Here is a 19,738-nt window from a genome sequence, read left to right as displayed (position 1 = left end):
GTACTTTGTAATAGATTCTTTGCTTAAAAAGTTCTAAATAAATATTATTTACTTAACTGTGCAGAGACCAACCCCACTAAACTACAGCTCAAGAACCATTTACAGAAAGCTAACCTTTTTATAATCTGTCTGAACTCCGGACACTTGCCTCCCCTCACGAACTGAGATTAGAGACTTAAGAGTAAAAATAAGAATGTGACGCCATAATAAGCTGCTTGAATATCCTGTGTCCCTTTTTAAGAAGACACACCATAAGGACTACAGCATCGCACATTGAGATGCACACGAGCTAAGTTTGAATAACGCCTCCTCAGGAATTTTACAATCCTGTGAAGACAGCTAATTACCAAAGATGCCGCTGTGTTCAGAGGGGTCATCCTCCGAGTCCTCACGCACTACAGCCAGGAGTGAGGGACACAGCTGGGCTTGATGACTCCAGCTCTCTTGCTTTTGAAGCCTGAGCTCAGATAACTGCTGGTCTGGTCGGTTAGTGGGCATCTGAAATTACACCTCCACCTTCCCGGAGTGGCCTGCCCGTCAAGTCCCTCCACTCCTTTGCACTGTATCTCAACATTTACAGTCTGGTGCGGATAAAATTGAAACCCTACCTCTAGCCATCACCGACAGTAAAATTGCAAGCGTGTTAGGAACAATTACAAAGGAGCTCGGGTATCGACTCAAAGCAAAGCTTGGAGAATTATTACCTGACTGCAGCTCCCCTCAGCTTTGCAGGGCTTTTCGGCCAGTGACATTACTGTTGTGGTTGCTTTTACTCACAAAAAAGAAGAAAAAAAAGCTTTCAAAAGTCACCTTCGAAAACCTATTGAACACCGCACAGCAGATGGACACAATCAGAGACTAAAGGCCTCTTTACACTGTTTCATTTTGGACACCTTTGGGAAAGGGCAAAAATCTGTGGCCGTCTCTCAAATGCACCAATCAAAGACAGCTGCCCTGTGGCAAAATTCACACCTTCACTAATTTATAACCAGGTTCTGACTGTGTGACTCACGCTCCCACCAACATCCAAAAAAACCAAACAAAAAACAAAAAATGATGCCGATTCCCCTTCGAGGTGACTCCATAAGTGGACCATCACATGCAAAAGCAACAGAAAGCAACATAAAAGAAAAAATATATATTTCAAAACAGGTTTTGCGTACTTTTATGTAATTTCCACAGATAAGAGCAGCACAAACCAGATGACGCAAGCAGATGATTTATCTCTGCCCTCATATTCATCAGCTTTATGATGTTCTTTAATCACACAATCTGAAGCCGAGACCTGTCTCACGTTGTGTGACATGAGTCTTACAAAAGTTGTTTTTACAGTCTAGTACTAGGGCTGCCACGATTAGTCGACTAGTCACGATTACGTCGACTATCAAAATCGTCGACGACTGATTTAATAGTCGACGCGTCGTTTGAAGCTTTGTAAGATCACAAAAGACGCAGGAATAACTAGTTGCACAGTCTTAACTTCTTCCTTTCATTGTTGACAAACTGTGATAAATCTAACAGCTAGATAGAAACACAAGTGCAAATTAAAGATACATACAAAGGCTGGCATGTCAAGTTAAAAAGTTTGGGTTACTTGTTTTCACTTGGGGCATGTGCTGCTCAGCGAGATTAATGGCTTAGTGAGCTTCTTTGAGCTTAAAGTACCCTAAATCCCCATGGTAACAGGTTATATGTTAAGCATATAACCTGAGGACAGATTTAGAGTTTTGGTTTAAAATCTAAAATCTGATTTAAATCTACAATTTACAGCACGTTTAAAGTGCTAATCTTTTAAAATCTCTGCTGGGAAAATATGTTTTATATGTGAAACACCTGTTTACTCAGTAACATTAATTTGAGTTAATCTGCCAATAAACCTTTAATGTTCAATAAATCCGGTTTAAAGTTTCAGGGCTTCTAATCTGCAGCTGTTACCTTAGAAAAAAACCTGAGCGCAGAAAGTACACTCAGCATAACTTGAATTAATATATTTATTTTACCGCTCGGCGCATTAAATCACCAGATTATTAATTTTCTGCAGCATTAATTTTGTCTTATTTGCAACTGTGTTGCATTTTACTCAGATACTTTTTCTGTTCTTTGGAGAATTTTAATAACTATTTATTATCACCATCTGATAACGTCTCTGGCTAGACTAGGTGGCACTCACAGGGATCATTTTTTGGTGGAGGAAGTGTCACATTACCTACAAAAATGCCCATTTTTATGTGAGTGTGCAGAGCTTGAGGCAGAAAGCCCAACTTGACAGAAAAAACTGATAAACACTGTCATGATGCCCATTACCTCCAACTCAGGCTAACGCAAAGAAAGCCTGGCTCTGTTGAACTTTGTTCATAGCACAGCCCTCAGGTGATGAAAAACATGCTACTGCAGGTTTAATGCAATAAAAAAATGAAATCAATATGAACTGGTTTTGGAAAAAAAAAGCATTCTGAAAACCTCAATATCAGCAGTACCATCTTATACTTTAATCAATGCAACTATTCCGAGCACCTTCGAGGCTGCAGCGGTGCAATATCCACTTCACGGCCCTGCTCGTGAACAGATCGACTCCTGCACATCTATCTCTTTACAGCCTAATCCAGACTAAAGCTGGTATGAATCACTTCCCCTCTCAGACGTCCTCTCATCTGATGCTAATAAGAACAGTCAGTCTTTGACTCCAACACTGTTACTGGGTCATAGCCGACTTCAATTATGCATTTCATCTGTTAGCATTTTTTTCACCTCCTAGTATTTTTAGAGTCATATTCATGAATGCACACACACACACACACAACACTCCCTCTCTTTTACATGTGTGCGTGTGTGTGTGTGCGCGTGTGTGTGTAATTAACCTCCCAAACCTTCCTTTCAACCTAATGTGTTTCTTTGCAGTGTAAATTCTCACTAGTTTTACAGAACCTCTACACCCTTATCATTTTACATGTTTACTACCTTCATGGCAGAATGCAACTTTGGGTCACATGACCAGAAAGGTTGAAAAGGAAAGAGATCGTGAGAATCGTGAACACACGATACTGACCCACATGCTTACTATGCTGCAGTTTCAGCGACTTGCTGATTTATATTTACACACATTTTTCCAATGACGACTTTGAGCTGCACTCAGCGTGTCAAAGAACTACATGCTGGTCAATATCTATCAGTTTGATAAAGAAATAAAGACTCTGTGTGTAAAAATGGCTTGATGTATTTGCTGTGGTGGAATAAATGTGGTGTGTTAGTGTTAGTGTGTGCAAAGAAAGGAGCTCTCCTTAACACCTTTGCCTTGTCTGCACACACAGAGGGAGGGAGCCCCATTGGAGACAATAAACATCCAGCTGCAGACACAAAGAGGTGCCAGCCAACGTGTGGATGCGATTAGCTAGTTGTGTGTAATAGCAGTAATACAGAAGTTGTGTGACAGTCACAACGCTTTCACACAGCGCGGGTGTAAATCTGTGTGTATCAAGCATTCATTTGCACATTTATAATGCACTGTGAGAGGGGGTAAGAACATCTATGGTTTGAGAAGTAGAACACAAAGCGATCCTGCGTTTTTGCTCTGGTTTATTTTATCACATATAAATGAATAACTTAACAAAAATAACTTTACCTCTACAGTTTAAACAGTGACCATTAAATTCAACTTTTGTCCTTGTCCTTGTAAACTCCGTGAAGCCTTGAAAACCACAGCGCACATAAATATTCAGCAGCTCTACACACGCGCACACGTAATAACACTTTTCTGATGCAATGTCACTATAACCTGAAGAGGAGCTTTGAATTTCCTTCCCTGAGCTGTTTATGATGCACAGAGAAAGAAAATACAAAAGAACAGGCCGGTGCCTTTGATTCCGGTGGACTACGGAGAACAGTGCGGTTGTGCGCGTGTTCTCACTGTAATGAGTTTCAGTCGACTCCCAAACTCCACCGCGGTTCTTGAAGGCTGTGTGCGTTTCTTTGGCAGGTTTAATGTGTTACGGTGACATTCAGCTAAAAGTGGCGACAGCTCAGTGATAAGACTTCCTGTTGCTGATATCAAGACAACTCGCACTACTTCAAAAGGCATCACGTTCCAAACCCTCCGCATGCACAAAAAATAAAAGGCTTAATTGCTCTTGACACCAGTGTGTGTCTGTGTGTTGTTGGTCCTGTTGTTGTTGTTTTCACTGCTTTCAATCACCTGGTGTTAGTCTGGGAGTGAATGTAAAGTAGAATAGGTTAGCTTCTAATTTTAAAAACAAACGGCTACAACTGTGTCACAATGTGTTTAAACACCACTTGCATTTAATCATTAGTCATTATTCATCTCTGGCTCTCTTCAACAGTGTGTATTCTGTCCTCTTTTCCTCCCATCACCCCCAGTAGGTCTTGGCAGATGTCTCCCCCCTCTCTGAGCCTGTTCTGCAGTTTCTTCCTGTTACGAGGGAGTTCTTCCTCCCCACTTTCCCCAAGCGCTTCCTCATAGGTGGTTGTCTGATTAATGGGAATTCTTTTTGTTTTATTGTAAGCTCTTTACCTTACAATAACGAACCTTGAGGCAACTGTTGTTGTGTTTTGGTGCTACATAAATAAAACTGAATTGAAGTGAACTGAGTTGAGTCTGAAGGGAAGCAGCAAATGTAACTTTTGGTATACAAAGCAGGTTATTTCCACCTTAACTAAAGTGGCACTGATTTCTGTTTGCGTCAAAGCGCTATTAATGTAATACTATACAACTGTTTTTAATTTAATTTAACCTGGAGCTCCTTAGTTGGCCTTGGTTTGCTGTTTTGTGTGGAGCTGCTCCAGCATGTGCATCAATAACTGAGCGCTAAGGCAGCGAGAAACCTCCGCATGTTCTTCCCAAGTTGTAGAGCGGAGTGGGGCACTGGCTTCACAGTGAGATGTGAATGAAATCAATCCATTGTGGGGCGAAGCAGAAAAAAAAGAAAAACACTAAACAGCGCCGGGTAACAGGATCGCGTCAGAAACGGTGAACTCTGCTGCCTGTGTCAACAATGCCTCTGTTTTTACTTAACAATCTAACCAATAAAAATGGTTAGAAAAAATGAGCCGCTGTTAAAATGAGCTTCCTGTGATGGTTATGCTGCTCCGGAGAAGTAACGAAGACAAAGCGCTGTCGGCTACATTCTCATCCGCATGTTTTTTCTTTTTATTTAGGGTTTTTTTTTTCCATTTCAAATTCTCGGTATTGCAGCGCTTTAAGCAAACATCGTGCGAACACATCCTCCCCTTGTTCCGCTCCGCGTTCGTGCACAAAGCGCTCTTAATCAGAAAATGCAGAACTGTATCGAAATCCTAGGGAGAGCAAACAAAGCCTTACCCAAATACTGTTACGGGTCCTCAATGGATGCTGCTGCTGCTGCGGCTTTCCGGTGGTTCATTTTGCTCCCGTCCCCCTTGTTGCACAGCGAGCATGCGGCTCGCTTTGGCTCGCCTCTGCTCTCTGGTCACTGTGAAGATATCCACTACTACGCTGAGAGAGCAGAGCGGCTGTGTTGTCTATCACATTGTTGCTGGCCCTTTTTTTTCCCCCTTCTTTTTTTTTTGCGTTTTTAAAGGGGGCGGGGCCAGCGAGTTGGGTTTTTTTTTCTTCCCTTTGTTAGTGCGCCACGGATAAGGCTTGCTGGCCAGAAGGAAGGAAAGAAGGGATAAAGGAAGGAAACTGATATTAAAATTAAGTTTGATTTTGACTGTGAGTTGGATGAGGGGTCATGGTGTGCAAAAATGGCAATAAGGCAATAAGGCTAATATTGATACAGTGATTCCAAACCTATGCAGTCAGGTTAGCCCTTCATACTGAGACTTGGAAATTCAAAATTTCAACAACAGACTGTTACTGGAAAATATGAAGTTCTTTTCATTGTTATGTTGCAAGTTCATTGCCTGAAGAAGGCTTAATTCTTTGTGGTGCTGGAAACATTACTCAGAGATTTTGGTCCATATTGACATGATAGCATCACAGAGTTGATACAAAATACCGGCTGCACATCCATGATGCCAATCTCCCATTCCACCATATCCCAACTTTCTCAACCCCGGATTGAGATCCAATGATTGTGTCAGCCAGATGAATACAAAGAACTCAATGTCGTGTTCAAGAAACCAGTTTGACATCATTAGATGTGTAGACTGTGCTCACAACAGGATGAGCATGGTTAACAGCAATAATGTGTCTGTGGGGTCAGTTGGTGCAATGGCGCCCAAAGTGCGGCAAGAAAAGAAGTAGTTGTCCCCTACCACCACCACCACCACCCTAAACCACTGATAAAAGGCAGGATGGGCCCATGCTTTGAGGTCGTATGATGCCAAATTCTACCCTTATCATCAGAATGTCACAGCAGAAATCTAGACTTTTGAGACAAGGCAATATTTATCCAGTCTTCTGTTATCAAACGTTTGTGAGCCAGTACAACTTGTAGTCTTGGTTTCTTAACCCACAGGAGTGGCACACACATTAGTTTGCAGCTGCAGTCTGATGCTCAGTTTGAACTTCAGCAGGCCTTCTTGGCCATATCCGTGTGCCTAAGTGCACTGATTTGTTCCCATGTGATTTGATGCCTTGTGATTTGCATTAATCTGCAGTTGAAGAGGTATGCCTAATGATGTGGCTGGCAAGTGCGTATGTTTTTTCTTCATGTAGGCTGTGGCATTTAAACAATGCTCAGCTGGAACTATCCTACAGACAGTACTATGGGGCCCAACATGCAAAGAAAATATCTCCCACATCAATACACCCCCACCAGTCTGAATTGTTGTAAAGATTTTGGTGATCCTGTGTGAATGGTAGCCTGAGTTTCCTGTTTTCACCTGATGGGAATGGCACCAGGTGTGATTTTCTCTTTCAAGGATCAGCAGGCTTTGTGCTCAGAGATGCTCTTCTGTATACCTTGGCTGTAACATGCCAACTTGTCTTCCTATCACCTTGAAGCAACCTGGCCATTCTCCTCTGATCTCTGGCCCTCCTCATTTCGGGACATTTTCTCTTTTTCACACCATTCTCTGTTAAAGCCGAAAGCTGGTTGTGTGGGAAAATCCCAGCAGATCAGTAGTTTCTGAAATACATAGAGCAGCCCATCTGTCACAACAACCATGCCACATTCAAAGTCACCTAAATTACATTTTTCTTCCCCAATTCTGATGTTTGAACCTTGTATTTCAGAAAATCCATATCTACATGCCTAAATGCATTGATCTGATCACATGTGATTTGCAGTAACCAGCAAATGAACAGGTATACCTATTGATGTGGCCAAGAAGTGTGTGATTTTGTCTTCGGGTAGGATGTGGCTGCCATATGATTGACTAATTAGATATTTGTGTTAAAGAGAAATTGAACAGATGTACCTAATAAAGCAATAATTGAGTTTATGGCCATATGATCATCAAATTTGATTCGATTAGACACTCTCTCTACTTTTAAGATTTTTTAAGTTAGGAATGGATCATGTGACCCTGAATCCACCCTGCAATAGGTAGGGCTGCTGGGGGATACCCGTGACGCATTGAGTATTTCTTCTTCAGTCACCTTTCTCAACCACTATGTGTTAATAGACCTCTCTGCACTGAATCACACTTGTTATTAATCTCTGGCTCTCTTACACAGCATGTCCTTTGTCCCAACTTCCTCCTCTCACCACAGCTGCTTCAGGGGGAGGTTTCTTCCTGTTGAAAGGGAGTTTTTCTTTCCACTGTCACCAAAGTGCTTCCTCATAGGGGGTCATATGATTGTTGGGATTTTCTCTGTATGTATTATCATCAGAGATGAGCGTTACTGTAATCCGATTACCTTTTTTCAAGTAACGAGTAAAGTAAGGGATTAGTATTGCAAAAAAGGTCATTAGATTACCGTTACTTTCCCGTAAGCACGCTGCGTTACTGCGTTACTAAAACTGTGATTTTTTTGCGAGAGTGTCTCATGACAATTACGTAAGCGAGTGCGACGTTCGTGGGAACAGCTGTGTGCAGATCAACAATGGATAATATAAGGAGTGCGGCAGAGAGTATGACCGTGCAGCGTTTAAAGAGTGGAAGTACTGACCTTACTTTGAATTTGATTCCGTAAAAAGTGATAAAAACATTAGTGTCCACTTTTCACTGCGTGGGAAGAAAACTTCTTTTTACAGCGAAAAAACCCATAAACTTCTAAGCAAGCACCGACAGTACGCTGCCACGGGAATCCTTCCACTGATCGCTACGACACACCTGCACCAGGGCAAACCTCTGCCTGCCCCACTCCTGCTATACAGGTGAAAATAGAGCAACAGGACCGCTGAGTCTTTGATTTTATTTATTTTCTGCTGTGTTTTACTTGCATTTATTTGAAAGAGTGAGTGTAAACACAAAAAACCTAATTTATTTTATGTGCTGGAATATGAAGAAAATAGGTTTAAATGTTAAACAAATTTCTTCCAGTCAGAGAATGTTGCATATAATTTAATGTTTATTTCATGCGTAAAGTTAAAAAATTAAAACTAATAAAACTAGTTTCAAAAAGAGACTTTTCCATTTGATTACATTTTGTATGATGGATTAGGCAGAAAAAATAGAATTGGGCTGAAAACCTATTCAGGTTGTAAATCCTTTTTTAAAAAAGTAAGTAACAAATTACTTTTGAAAATAAGCCATCAGTAAAGTAATGGGATTACTTTTGGGGGGAAGTAATCAGTAATTAGTTACTGATTACTTTTTTCAAGTAACATGACCAACACTAATTATCATAGGGTCTACGATACGATATAAACCACCTTGAGTTGACTGTTGCGCTTTATAGATGAAACTGAATTGAACTGAATTGAATTCAAACAGTGATTCTCCCATTTCACTCAGTGCTAGGTGTATCCGGGGAGGAACCAAAGACAAAATCATTACATTTCTTCCTGTATGTTTGTTTATACGTGTATAAATACGCATATAAAGTCTGTTGTTTTACAATAAAGTCAGTAATCCTTTTGAGGGAATCTTTTATTTCTTCTTTGGCAAGAGCTTTTGCTTTAAACAATGACTACTTCCCCAGACTCTACTGATGAACAAAAATAGAGTCTGAAGCATTACTCACAAAACACCCACTGTCACACTCCCAACATGAATGCAATTAAACCAAATTAATACAAATCTGGTGCTAGATGTGTTTTTAGTGTTGTTTCTGACATCAGTGAGATGACTTCACTGAACAATAAACAGATGGAGTGTATTGCATAACAGTTCCACAGAATCTAGTTTAAAACCAAACCATGCATCACCACACAGTGATCCAGTTTCAGAGGATCTCAGGACTCTTGCAGCGTCACATGAAAGCAGAAAAACTGCAAATTTCTTTGATAGTGGGCTCTCTAACTGAGAGAACAGCAAGGTAATATGGTGGCTGTGCTGTGGTTAAATGTTGTTTTAAACCACATGATCTGCCAGAAAAAAATACTTTCCCCTGCCCCCTTATTCAGAAAGGGTTGCTTCAGCATGTACAGTTCTCTGCATGTTTGATTACAGATCGTTCACACTACATATTGTTCCTCATGCAACCTCAAAAGAGATTGGATCTTGGCCTGGGACCAAACTGTGAACATTTCACTTGTTAGGCAAACATGTAAGCCACTACGCTGCTGAGCTACTATTTATCAGCCAGAACATTTATTAGTTAGACATATGGAATAATGTGTGTGCATAGCCTCAATTTCCTAAAAATGCCCTAATATGATTTACAAATGGGCATTTATTTTGAAGAGCAGCTTATTTTGTAGCTACAGCATCTTATGTTTTTAATAACTAATCCTACTGAGTAATGTGATTTTACACCAAACCTAGAAAAACGTAACTAAACATTTTCAGCAGCAAACCTTTACAACCTCTTTTTTTATACCCTAGATAGAAGCTGACAAAACAAGGCCTCTCACACTGGTCTTAGAGGCTTATTAGAGGAGTGAATTGACTTTGAGGTGTTTAAGTCAGGGATTTATTTTATTGTGATCAGAACATTTTAAATTGAAACACAAGAAATTTCATGACAATTGACTAAACAAGGTGAATTCAGTAGCTCTGAAACATTTGTTTAGCAAAGCTTTGTGTGACTGTGTTAATATTGTTAACTATTTGGTATTGTATTGACCCTACAATATTGTATTACTGTAGGGTCTTTATAAAAAAGCACTTCGCGGTGACTGTTGTTGTGATTTGGCGCTATATAAATAAAACTAAACTGAGTTAAACTGAACTGAACTGAACTCAAGGGGACTAGCATCAACCCATCTAAAGATCATTGGTGTGGGTCTTTAAGACAAAATGACAAAGTTTAGAGAAGAGAGATCAAAATACTGACGTTCTCTTGACCCATCTATCCACCCCTACCTCCACAATATATTGTTTTAAGCCACTCACTGACTCTCTCTTCTTGAGAGAGCAGTCTTGTTGTTGTTGATATTTTTAGATTGCACTATGGTAACATGGTGGTTAGCACTGTTGCCTCACAGCAAGAAGGTCCTGAGTTCAATTTCACCATCAGTCGTTCTGTGTGGAGTTTGCATGTTCTCCCAGTGTTTGGGTGGGTACTTTCTTCCCACAGTCCAAAGATATGAGGTTAGTGTGGCTAAGTCAATTGGAAAGTCTAAATTGCCCGTGAGTGCGAATGGTTGTCTGTGTCTATATGTTAGCCCTGCAACAGACTGGTGACCTGTCCAGGGTGGATCCTGCCTCTCACCCTATGAGGGCTGGGATAGGATCTAGCGACCCTGAAAAGGATAAGCGCAAGTGAATAGATGGATGAGGCTTTAATATATTTGTGAATTGTAGCTTTGTGTGTGCAACTGAGCGGTAAGACAAGGTAGGGCAAAATATGCTAGATACAGTGCAGCTCATTTGAGTAGCCTTTTGTTGACGAGCTGCCACTCTGTACTGTTTGATTAAACACTTCATTGGTCTTCGGCTTCAGCAGAGAAACTGTCTAACAGATATTCGCCAAAGTGTGAATGATTTTCTGTTGTATGTGTGTGAGAAAAAGAGAGACAGTTTGTATTTGGCACCCTTGTGCAGCACTGGGATGAGCTAGTGTAATGCAGGTTGTGCTTTTGTGTGCTGCTCTGTTAATTGCCTCATCAGTAAATGTCAAACGTTCAAATGGCTCTACCATCTAGATTTATTTATTCATTTGTGTCCCATCAGATGCAGGCGCTCCGGCTGCATGCTGCAATTATTGCTGCATGGCCAAATGTGCCGATGAATAATAAATCACAGCACAAAGAAATCTAACTAGCTGCCGGTGAACCGTAACACTAACTGGAAAGTAAACACAGTAGTAGATGGTGTTTATGCTCCTCTATCCTCTTAACAATGAAAGGGTGCTGCGATGGCTTCTTGTAAAATAGAGGAGGGACACATAAAGTGGTGTAAAAGGTGTTAAATGTTCCCTGCAAACAACGACAAATACACGTACACAAAGAATCAGAAACACATGCCTACGTATGCATCAGGGAATGAACACAGATATGCAAAATGTCTTTACAATTTTCAGCCAAAGGTAATAGCCGCATTGCACATGTGCGGTTCTGTTCAAAGTGAAGCTCAATAACAGGCTATTTGGAGGCAGATGACTCACATGAACTTACTGGTGTACTCAGAGTCTGCAAAACACGGAGAATGTGAGGGGGTTGTGGGAAGTGTGTTTATGGCCCGGAGCAATATGTTAAGACCCCTGCGCTGAAATGGCTCCTACAGATCGGCTGAACTGTGTGACGCTTCCATAAGTCTCCACGGAGGATTTAGGCTGTCAGGCTGTCATCTGCTGAGGCCGGCTGAGGCTAAGAGGTAACAACAAAAGGTAACAATTTTACCGCCGTCGTTTAGCCGCTCCGGTTATGAGTGAGGGGTGAACAGGATCCAAGATGGCGCCGGTGTGCATGGCTGGCCGTCTTCGACTCCGTATGCGCCTCGGCGTTGTACTCCTTGTGTCTTTATCTTTGGCACTTTGTTCTCTAGGTGATTGTACGCTAATAACCTATGATAGAAACACGCTCCTGAATCTTCGTTTCTCCTGTTCTCAACGACCGAACTGTCTTGGGACCGCGGGTGATGCCATTCCCTTGATGCCCGTCTCTCCCACTCATCTGACCGATTTACCTCTTCCCATGCCCCGCAGGATACGTCCCAGGAGACGGGGTAGAAGGAGTGGTGTCCGTGTCCGCTTCAAGGCCTACATCAGAGCCATGGCTACGGATTACCCCCCTACTAGCTGTGAATTTTCTCGTTTCATCCACCATCTTGGTAGCCGCTTTGCGGCTAAACTGCTCAACCACCGTTGGATATGTCCCGTTGGCCTTCAGTCCTATCCTGCCTGCCCAGTGGCCTTCCACTCTGCTCGTTCTTGGATATCACTGCCTGGCCGTGGTGTTCAACAAAACAACCTCAGTACCCTCAAACGAGCTACTACTAAGGACAGGACTCCTCGGACTCGGATGGCCTTATTTAATGTTAGGTCTCTTTCTAATAAGGCCTTCCTCTTAAATGATTTTTTTCTCTCCTCGGGTCTGGATGTTTTATTTTTGACTGAGACATGGACCTCTCCGGGTGAGTTCATCCCCTTCTCTGAACTTCTCCCTTCTGACTGTGCCTTTTTTAGCTCATCGAGGCTTACTGGTAGAGGTGGTGGCTTAGCCTCGGTTTTTAGAAATAAACTTGAGGCACGGCTGCTACCCTCCCCAACCTATTCTAGCTTTGAAGCTCAGCTATTGGAATTGACTGGCCCTCGAACTACTCTGTGTGTCGTGGCTTATCGTCCGCCTAAATATCATAAGATGTTCATCTCTGAATTTGCTGATTTTTTGGGTTCTATTCTTTTTAAATATGATTCTGTAGTTATCTCTGGTGACTTCAATATTCATGTTTGTTGTATGGATGACCACCTGTCTAAAGATTTTTCTGCACTGACTGACTCTTTTAATCTTACCCAGTGGGTAAATGAACCTACTCATGTTAAGGGTCACACCCTTGATCTGTTTTTTTCATTTAACGTGGATATATGCATTAAGGAAATTAGAAATACTGGACTTTCTGATCATTCCCCGGTCATCTTTGACGTTGACCTGGGTATCACTGACCCTTACTTGGAGGTTCCTCTCCATCCTACTCGGACTATTAACGCCGATACTGTGGTCAACTTCTCTACATCTTTTGTTAATTCTTCATTTAATATGTCGGACTGTTTTATCCCACACACACTTGAGAATTTTACCAATACTTTTTTAACTACATGTTCCTCGATTCTTAACACTGTTGCACCTATCAAACACAAACGCCCCAGAACCTACTCGCAATGCTGGTTAAACGACTCTGTCCGTGTTCTACGGCGTTTGTGCAGGCGCGATGAGAGGAGGTGGAGGAATGATAGACTCCAGTCATCATATGACATTTTACGTATTAGCCGCTCGAAATTCCAATCTGCTGCCAGAATGGCTAAAGCAGCCTTCTTCGCTAAGATTATTACTTCTAATGGTGACAATCCTCGCATCCTATTTAAAATTTTTAACTCAGTGGTGAATCCTCGTCCCTCTATGCCACTCTCGTGCTCCCCAGGTCTCTGTGAAAAATTTTCAAACTACTTTCTAGATAAAGTTTTATCTCTTAGATCTACGCTTCCTTTGGTGGCTGACAGTATGTCTAATCCTGACTGTTCTGCTGCCTTACATCAATTTGAATTAATTTCACTTCCCACTCTGAAGCGTATAACTGAGAAACTAAACAATACTAATTGTGTACATGATGTTCTTCCATCTCGTATAGTCAAGGATTGTTTTAATGTAATTGGACCCTGTCTATTGTCTATAGTGAACCTCTCCTTGCTTTCTGGTTATGTACCTTCAGTTCTTAAACATGCTTTTATTCAACCCGTTTTAAAGAAAAATAACCTGGATCATAGTGATTTTGCCAACTATAGACCGATTTCCAAGCTTCCTTTCTTGGCTAAAATCCTTGAGAAGGTGGTTCTACTTCAACTGCAGACCTACCTGGACGAGAATAATATAAATGATAAATTCCAATCAGCCTTTAAACAACATCATAGCACTGAATCAGCGCTGCTTCGTGTTTTTAATGATCTTTTACTTATGGCTGATAATGGTCGTCCTTCTGTTTTAGTTCTATTGGATCTTTCATCTGCATTTGATATGGTTGACCATAACATCCTAGTCGCAAGATTAGAGCACTCTGTTGGCATTAAGGGCACTGCCTTGGACTGGTTCAAATCTTACCTCTCCAATCGGCTTTCTTCGGTACATCTGGCCTCATCTTCCTCTTCCCCTGTACCTGTTTGCTGTGGTGTCCCCCAGGGTTCTGTGTTAGGCCCGACCCTTTTCTCACTGTATATGCTTCCTTTAAGCGCTATCTTTGAGAAATACCACATTGCTTTTCACTATTATGCGGATGACATCCAGATTTATTTTGAGTTACATGATGATCTCGCTTTATCTTTAAATAACTTTCGTGAGTGCATGAGTGAGGTCAAGAAATGGCTGTTGGCGCTACTGACGAATAGCTGTGGCGTTCATGGGTGCGCGTGGGAGACAGCGAGGAGGCCGCGCACGGAATCAAGGATCAGAGGATGGCCCTCTGCTCGGACGAGGCTTTTCAGGAACTATTACAAAGAATCCACGACATGGAAATGAAAATCCGACGCCTTGAGGAGAACGCCAAAAGCAAAAGCAATAAAACTCTGCCGGTGGCTTACGGCAAGCAACAACCGGGTGGATCAATAACATCAACACAGAGTTAGACCCCTCCAAGCGGAGGACGTTTTTTTCGGGAGGAACTCCCCATTCATCAGACCTTTTGCCCCCACTTAGATGGGAGACTCCCAAGAAGATAAAGGAACATCGAAAGACACTCCAACAAGAAACAACTTCGATTATTCCTCTAAAAACTAGATTTGCGCTTCTCAGCTCATCACCGTCCAGCCCGCAAAGACTGTCAGCTGCAGAGCGAGGTCACCGGAATGTAAATAAAGATAAAACAAGCCGCACGAAATGGGCAAAGAGAACAGAGAACAGCAAGCGAGAGCACTTGCTATTATTCATGACGGATCAATCAAAGGAATTGAACAGCTATGCATCAATACTAGTGTCTTTAATTGTCCACAAATGACAGTTGTTGTTCATGCTGGAGATGCTGACATCCTTTTGAAAAAATCCGAAATTTTAAAGAAAGACTTTTTGGATTTACTTCAGAACTTTGACAACCACAAGGTGCCACTCCACGTATCTGGACCGATTCCAGCAACGCCCTACGATGAAGAATATAGCAGGATGAAATCGTCCAGCAGGTTTGTTAAAACTGTCTGTGCTGAAAGGTCAATTCGATATCTAAATAATTTAAGATTTTTTGTGGAAGGAAGCGCCTGTTTACAAGAAATTAACGTAACATTAATAAGAAAGGGGTCAAAGGAGCTTGCAAAGAAAAGCGTCTGGACTTCTTTAAGTTGCTTGAAGACGTTTCACCTCTCATCCGAGAAGCTTCTTCAGTTCTAAGGTCAAATGGTGGAGAGTCCCAGATATAAACCTAGTGGGAGTATCCCCCCCACAGAGGGACAAAAGGACCCCCTGAGGATCCTCTAATCGCCTGAGCCAAGGTGGGAAACTGGGTGTGGGTCCCAATCAGCCAGAGTTTCGGGTGTGTTCATTGTGAAACCTGGCCCCACCTTATCATGCGAATTCCTGAGGTCAGATGGCCCAGGATGTGAGTGGGCGTTAAGGCGTCTGGGAAGGGATCTCAAAACTGGATTATAGATGGCAGAGAGTTGGTGTCGTAAACCCCCGCCTCTGTTCAAAGATGGTCGCTCACAGTGGACATAGATGGCTTCTTTCACTCCTCTTTCAAACCATCTGTCCTCTCTGTCCAAAATGTGAACATTGGCATCCTCGAAAGAGTGTCCTTTATCCTTAAGATGCAGATGGACTGCTGAGTCTTGTCCTGTGGAGGTGGCTTTCTTTGCAAGCTCCTTTGACTACGATGACCTGGATGACTGAGAACCTTCACAGACATTAATAAGAAAGGTCAGAGGCTTTATCTTCTGAACTTGTTGTCTCACGTGAACTCATCGCCCTGTTCTCAAATTGAGATAAAGACGTCAGTATCAGCTGAGACACACAGTGGACGCCAACCAGCTGTATCACACAGAGACCATGACGTACTTGCACCTTTCAGTGATAAGCCTGCCAGAGACGTATCAGCCGACCCAAAAACAACGGCACCTGACGACTCTCAAAAGAAACACAGACTTTCAGCAACGCTGTGCAGAAACACATCAGTTGGCATAGCTCAAACAGCTGAGTTACTATGCCAGCCCCCAACAACTTCACTTCCAGCAGAGATTACAGCGACTCCAGCCAAATATGCAGGTTCAACTCTGTGCAGAAACTCACCAGCTGATGCCTGTACACCTTCATCATCCTCATCCTCATCAGTGATCATATCACCATTTCAGTCGTTTCCCAAACCCCTTCAAACCCAAATAAACAGAGGGATTCATCTGACACCAAAAGTGGGACCACACCCACCTACTAATTATAAACAATATGGTTCTCCACTCCACCTAACCGAGTCTGATATCTGATACCGACCGGACGCCGTTACCAGATTGCATCATTCCCACCAAAATGTGTCCGGTCACTCTCATTCATATACTGAAAGCAAAATACCACTTATTATAGGCAACAGATCCTTACACACTAAAAGTACTTATAATCGAACAGTACAGAATCTGAATATAATACTGTGCAAAAATAATCTCTCAATCACTGAAAGAAATATTAAAGCAGCTGCACTAAATATTAGATGTCTATCAGGGAAGTCTCTCCTAATCAATGATTACATCATTTCACATGATATACATGTTCTCTTTCTTTCAGAAACTTGGTTAGATGGAAATTGAGAACAAGCTGTATTAATAGAGACTTGCCCAACTGATTATCACTTCATTAGTGAGACCAGAAAAAAACAAAAGAGGTGGTGGTCTTGCTGTAATCTTTGACCAATCACTAAACTTTAAAAAGGTATCGCTAGGTGAGTTCAGCACCTTTGAATATTTAGCTACTGAAATAAATGAACCAAACAAAGTTTTATTTCTAAACATATATAGACCACCAAAATCTAATACAAACTTTTTTAATGATTTCAATGACCTTTGCTCTGCAATATGTCTAGACCAGGGGTGTCAAACTCAAATACACAGTGGGCCAAAATTCAAAGCTGGAACAAGGTCGCGGGCAAACATTAATATTTATTGAAAAAAAAAAATCTTCCTCCAGATTTAAGAATGAATCTTTTCTTAAGGACTCAAACGAGTTTTGCTGAAAAACTGAATATGGAACAAGCAAAGCTTAATACTAAACAATATATATATTAGCTGTGTAATACCAGTAGGCCAGCTCTAATAATAATTTGGTATGGCTTCGCCAAATTTGGCCCGAGGGCCAGAGTTTGACACCTATGACTATGACCAGATAGCAATTGTGGGAGATTTTAACATTCATACTGACAAGCCTCAAGATAGCGGAACAAAAGCATTAAATGATGTCCTCCACAACTTTGATCTAATCCAGCACATTAGTGAGCCAACGCATAATCGAGGACACACTCTGGACCTACGTATTAGCAAAGATCTATATATCTCTAACATTGCCGTTACAGATATTGCATTACCTGATCATTTCTGCATTTCATTTGATAGCAACATCTTAGCCAATATACCTAATCAGAGTAAGATCACTGTTAAAAAACGATTCCTTAAAGAAAACTCAGCTGAATATTTTAAACTGATGTACACTTCCACCTTGTTTAAATCACCAACATCCACCAACACACATTCAGTAAAAAAACTGACAGATGATTTTCTATCCAAAATCTTAGACATGATGGATAAGATTGCACCATTCAAGGTTAAAACTGTCTCTAGTAAAAAGAAGTCTCCGTGGAGAAGTGATCCACTGGTATGTAATGAAAAAAGAGAGTGCCGGTGTGCTGAGAGAAAATGGCGGAAAACTCGACTGCAGGTTCACTGATATATAAAGAGAGGCTGAATAAGTATCAACTAGCCCTGAAGGATGCAAGGGAGTCATTTTTTTCTGAGATTATTCATAGAAACAACAATAATGCTAGGACATTATTTGCTACAGTGGAGAGATTAACTACTCCTCCAATGGCAATAGCCCCTGAACTAAGCTCCACCAGGGCCTGCAATGAACTTGCCAGCTTCTTTATTGAAAAGATCTTGAAAATCAGAAGATCGATTGGCACATTAGTTTCAACCCCAATACGAACGTTAAGCCCAATTAGCACTTATGCAGAGAAAATGACTCAATTTCAAACAATAAATCAATCAAGCCTCGATAAAATTATTGAGAATCTAAGCTCTGCCACCTGCTGCTTGGATATATTACCGACAGGTTTTCTTAAAAAGGTCCTCCCAGCCATCAGGGAGGATCTGATCCAAATAGTTAACACATTCCTCCTATCAGGTGTCTTTCCCAAAGCCTTAAAAACAGCAGTTATCAAACCAATATTAAAGAAAAAGAAAAATCTCTAATCTTCCATTTATCGGTAAAATTATTGAAAAAGCTGTTTTCCAGCAGTTAAACAGCTTTCTCACAATGAACAACCGCTTTGATATTTATCAGTCTGGTTTTCGTAGGCACCACAGCACCGAGACAGTCCTTGTCAAAGTGTTTAATGACATCCGTATAAATACTGACCATGGGAAATTCACAGTATTGGTACTATTGGACCTTAGCGGGACGTTTGACACCGTTGATCATATTACTGGAACGTCTAGAGAGCTGGGCCGGACTCTCTGGTACAGCACTCGACTGGTTCAAGTCCTACCTTAAGAACAGGAACTTCTATGTGTCAATTAGCCAATTTTCATCACAAAATATAGAAATCACATGCGGGGTCCCCCAGGGTTCCATCCTAGGGCCCCTCTTATTTAGCATTTACATGCTCCCGTTAAGCCAGATTATAACTGTCATGGTCCTGCAGCCGTGACAATAACCACCAATAATATTAACTACCACAATTATACAGACGATACTCAACTTTATATCTCAATGTCACCAGGTGATGTTGAACCAATCCAAACTCTTAATAAATGCATTGAGCAAATTAATAATTGGATGTCTCATAATTTCCTTCAACTGAACAATAACAAAACTGAAGTACTTATCTTTGGACCCAAAAAAAGAAATTTAGGTGTATTAATGGACTCAGACCTGAACCTCCAGGGCCACATAAAATTTATAACAAAGTCAGCCTTCTATCACCTGAGGAACATTTCTAGGATTAAAGGACTGATGACACAAGGAGACCTAGAAAAACTCATCCATGCATTTATCTCTTGATTACTGTAACAGTATCTTCACAGGTTTACCCAAAAAAATCAATTAGACAACTGCAGCTGATTCAGAGCGCTGCTGCTCGTGTTCTCACTAGAACCAAGAAAATAGAGCACATTACTCCAGTTCTAAAGTCATTACACTGGCTCCCTGTAGCTCAGAGAATAGACTTTAAAGTGCTGTTATTAGTTTATAAATCTTTGAATGGGTTAGCACCAGAGTACATTAGGGATCTGCTATCAAGGTACAAACCATCTAGATCAGTCAGGTCCTCCAGCTCTCGTTTATTGACCGTCCCTAGAACCAGAACTAAACATGGAGAAGCAGCTTTTAGTTTCTATGCTCCTCACATCTGGAACACACTA

At 41.4% G+C, this 19,738-nt stretch overlaps 1 protein-coding gene across 2 annotated transcripts in view; it reads right to left on the bottom strand.

Moving 5' to 3' along the window:
- st6gal2a (ST6 beta-galactosamide alpha-2,6-sialyltranferase 2a) overlaps window positions 1-5,552 on the bottom strand; it is a 48,698-nt gene extending 43,146 nt beyond the window's left edge. For both annotated transcript variants that reach the window (XM_086265766.1, XM_086265765.1), the window contains exon 1: window positions 5,333-5,552. The gene's annotated coding sequence lies outside the window, so the exon portion shown is untranslated. The remainder of the gene's footprint in view (window positions 1-5,332) is intronic.
- Window positions 5,553-19,738: the final 14,186 nt, after the last annotated feature.

The sequence above is a fragment of the Aulonocara sp. 'chitande type north' Nkhata Bay genome, linkage group LG16, assembly GCF_057382095.1.
Source record: "Aulonocara sp. 'chitande type north' Nkhata Bay isolate Kocher_YH1m ecotype deep benthic linkage group LG16, A_spYH_male_GT1.1, whole genome shotgun sequence".
In the NCBI taxonomy this organism is placed as follows: Eukaryota; Metazoa; Chordata; class Actinopteri; order Cichliformes; family Cichlidae; genus Aulonocara; species Aulonocara sp. 'chitande type north' Nkhata Bay.
Note: the sequence above shows the minus strand (reverse complement) of the source record. Positions and strands in the feature narration are given on the sequence as shown.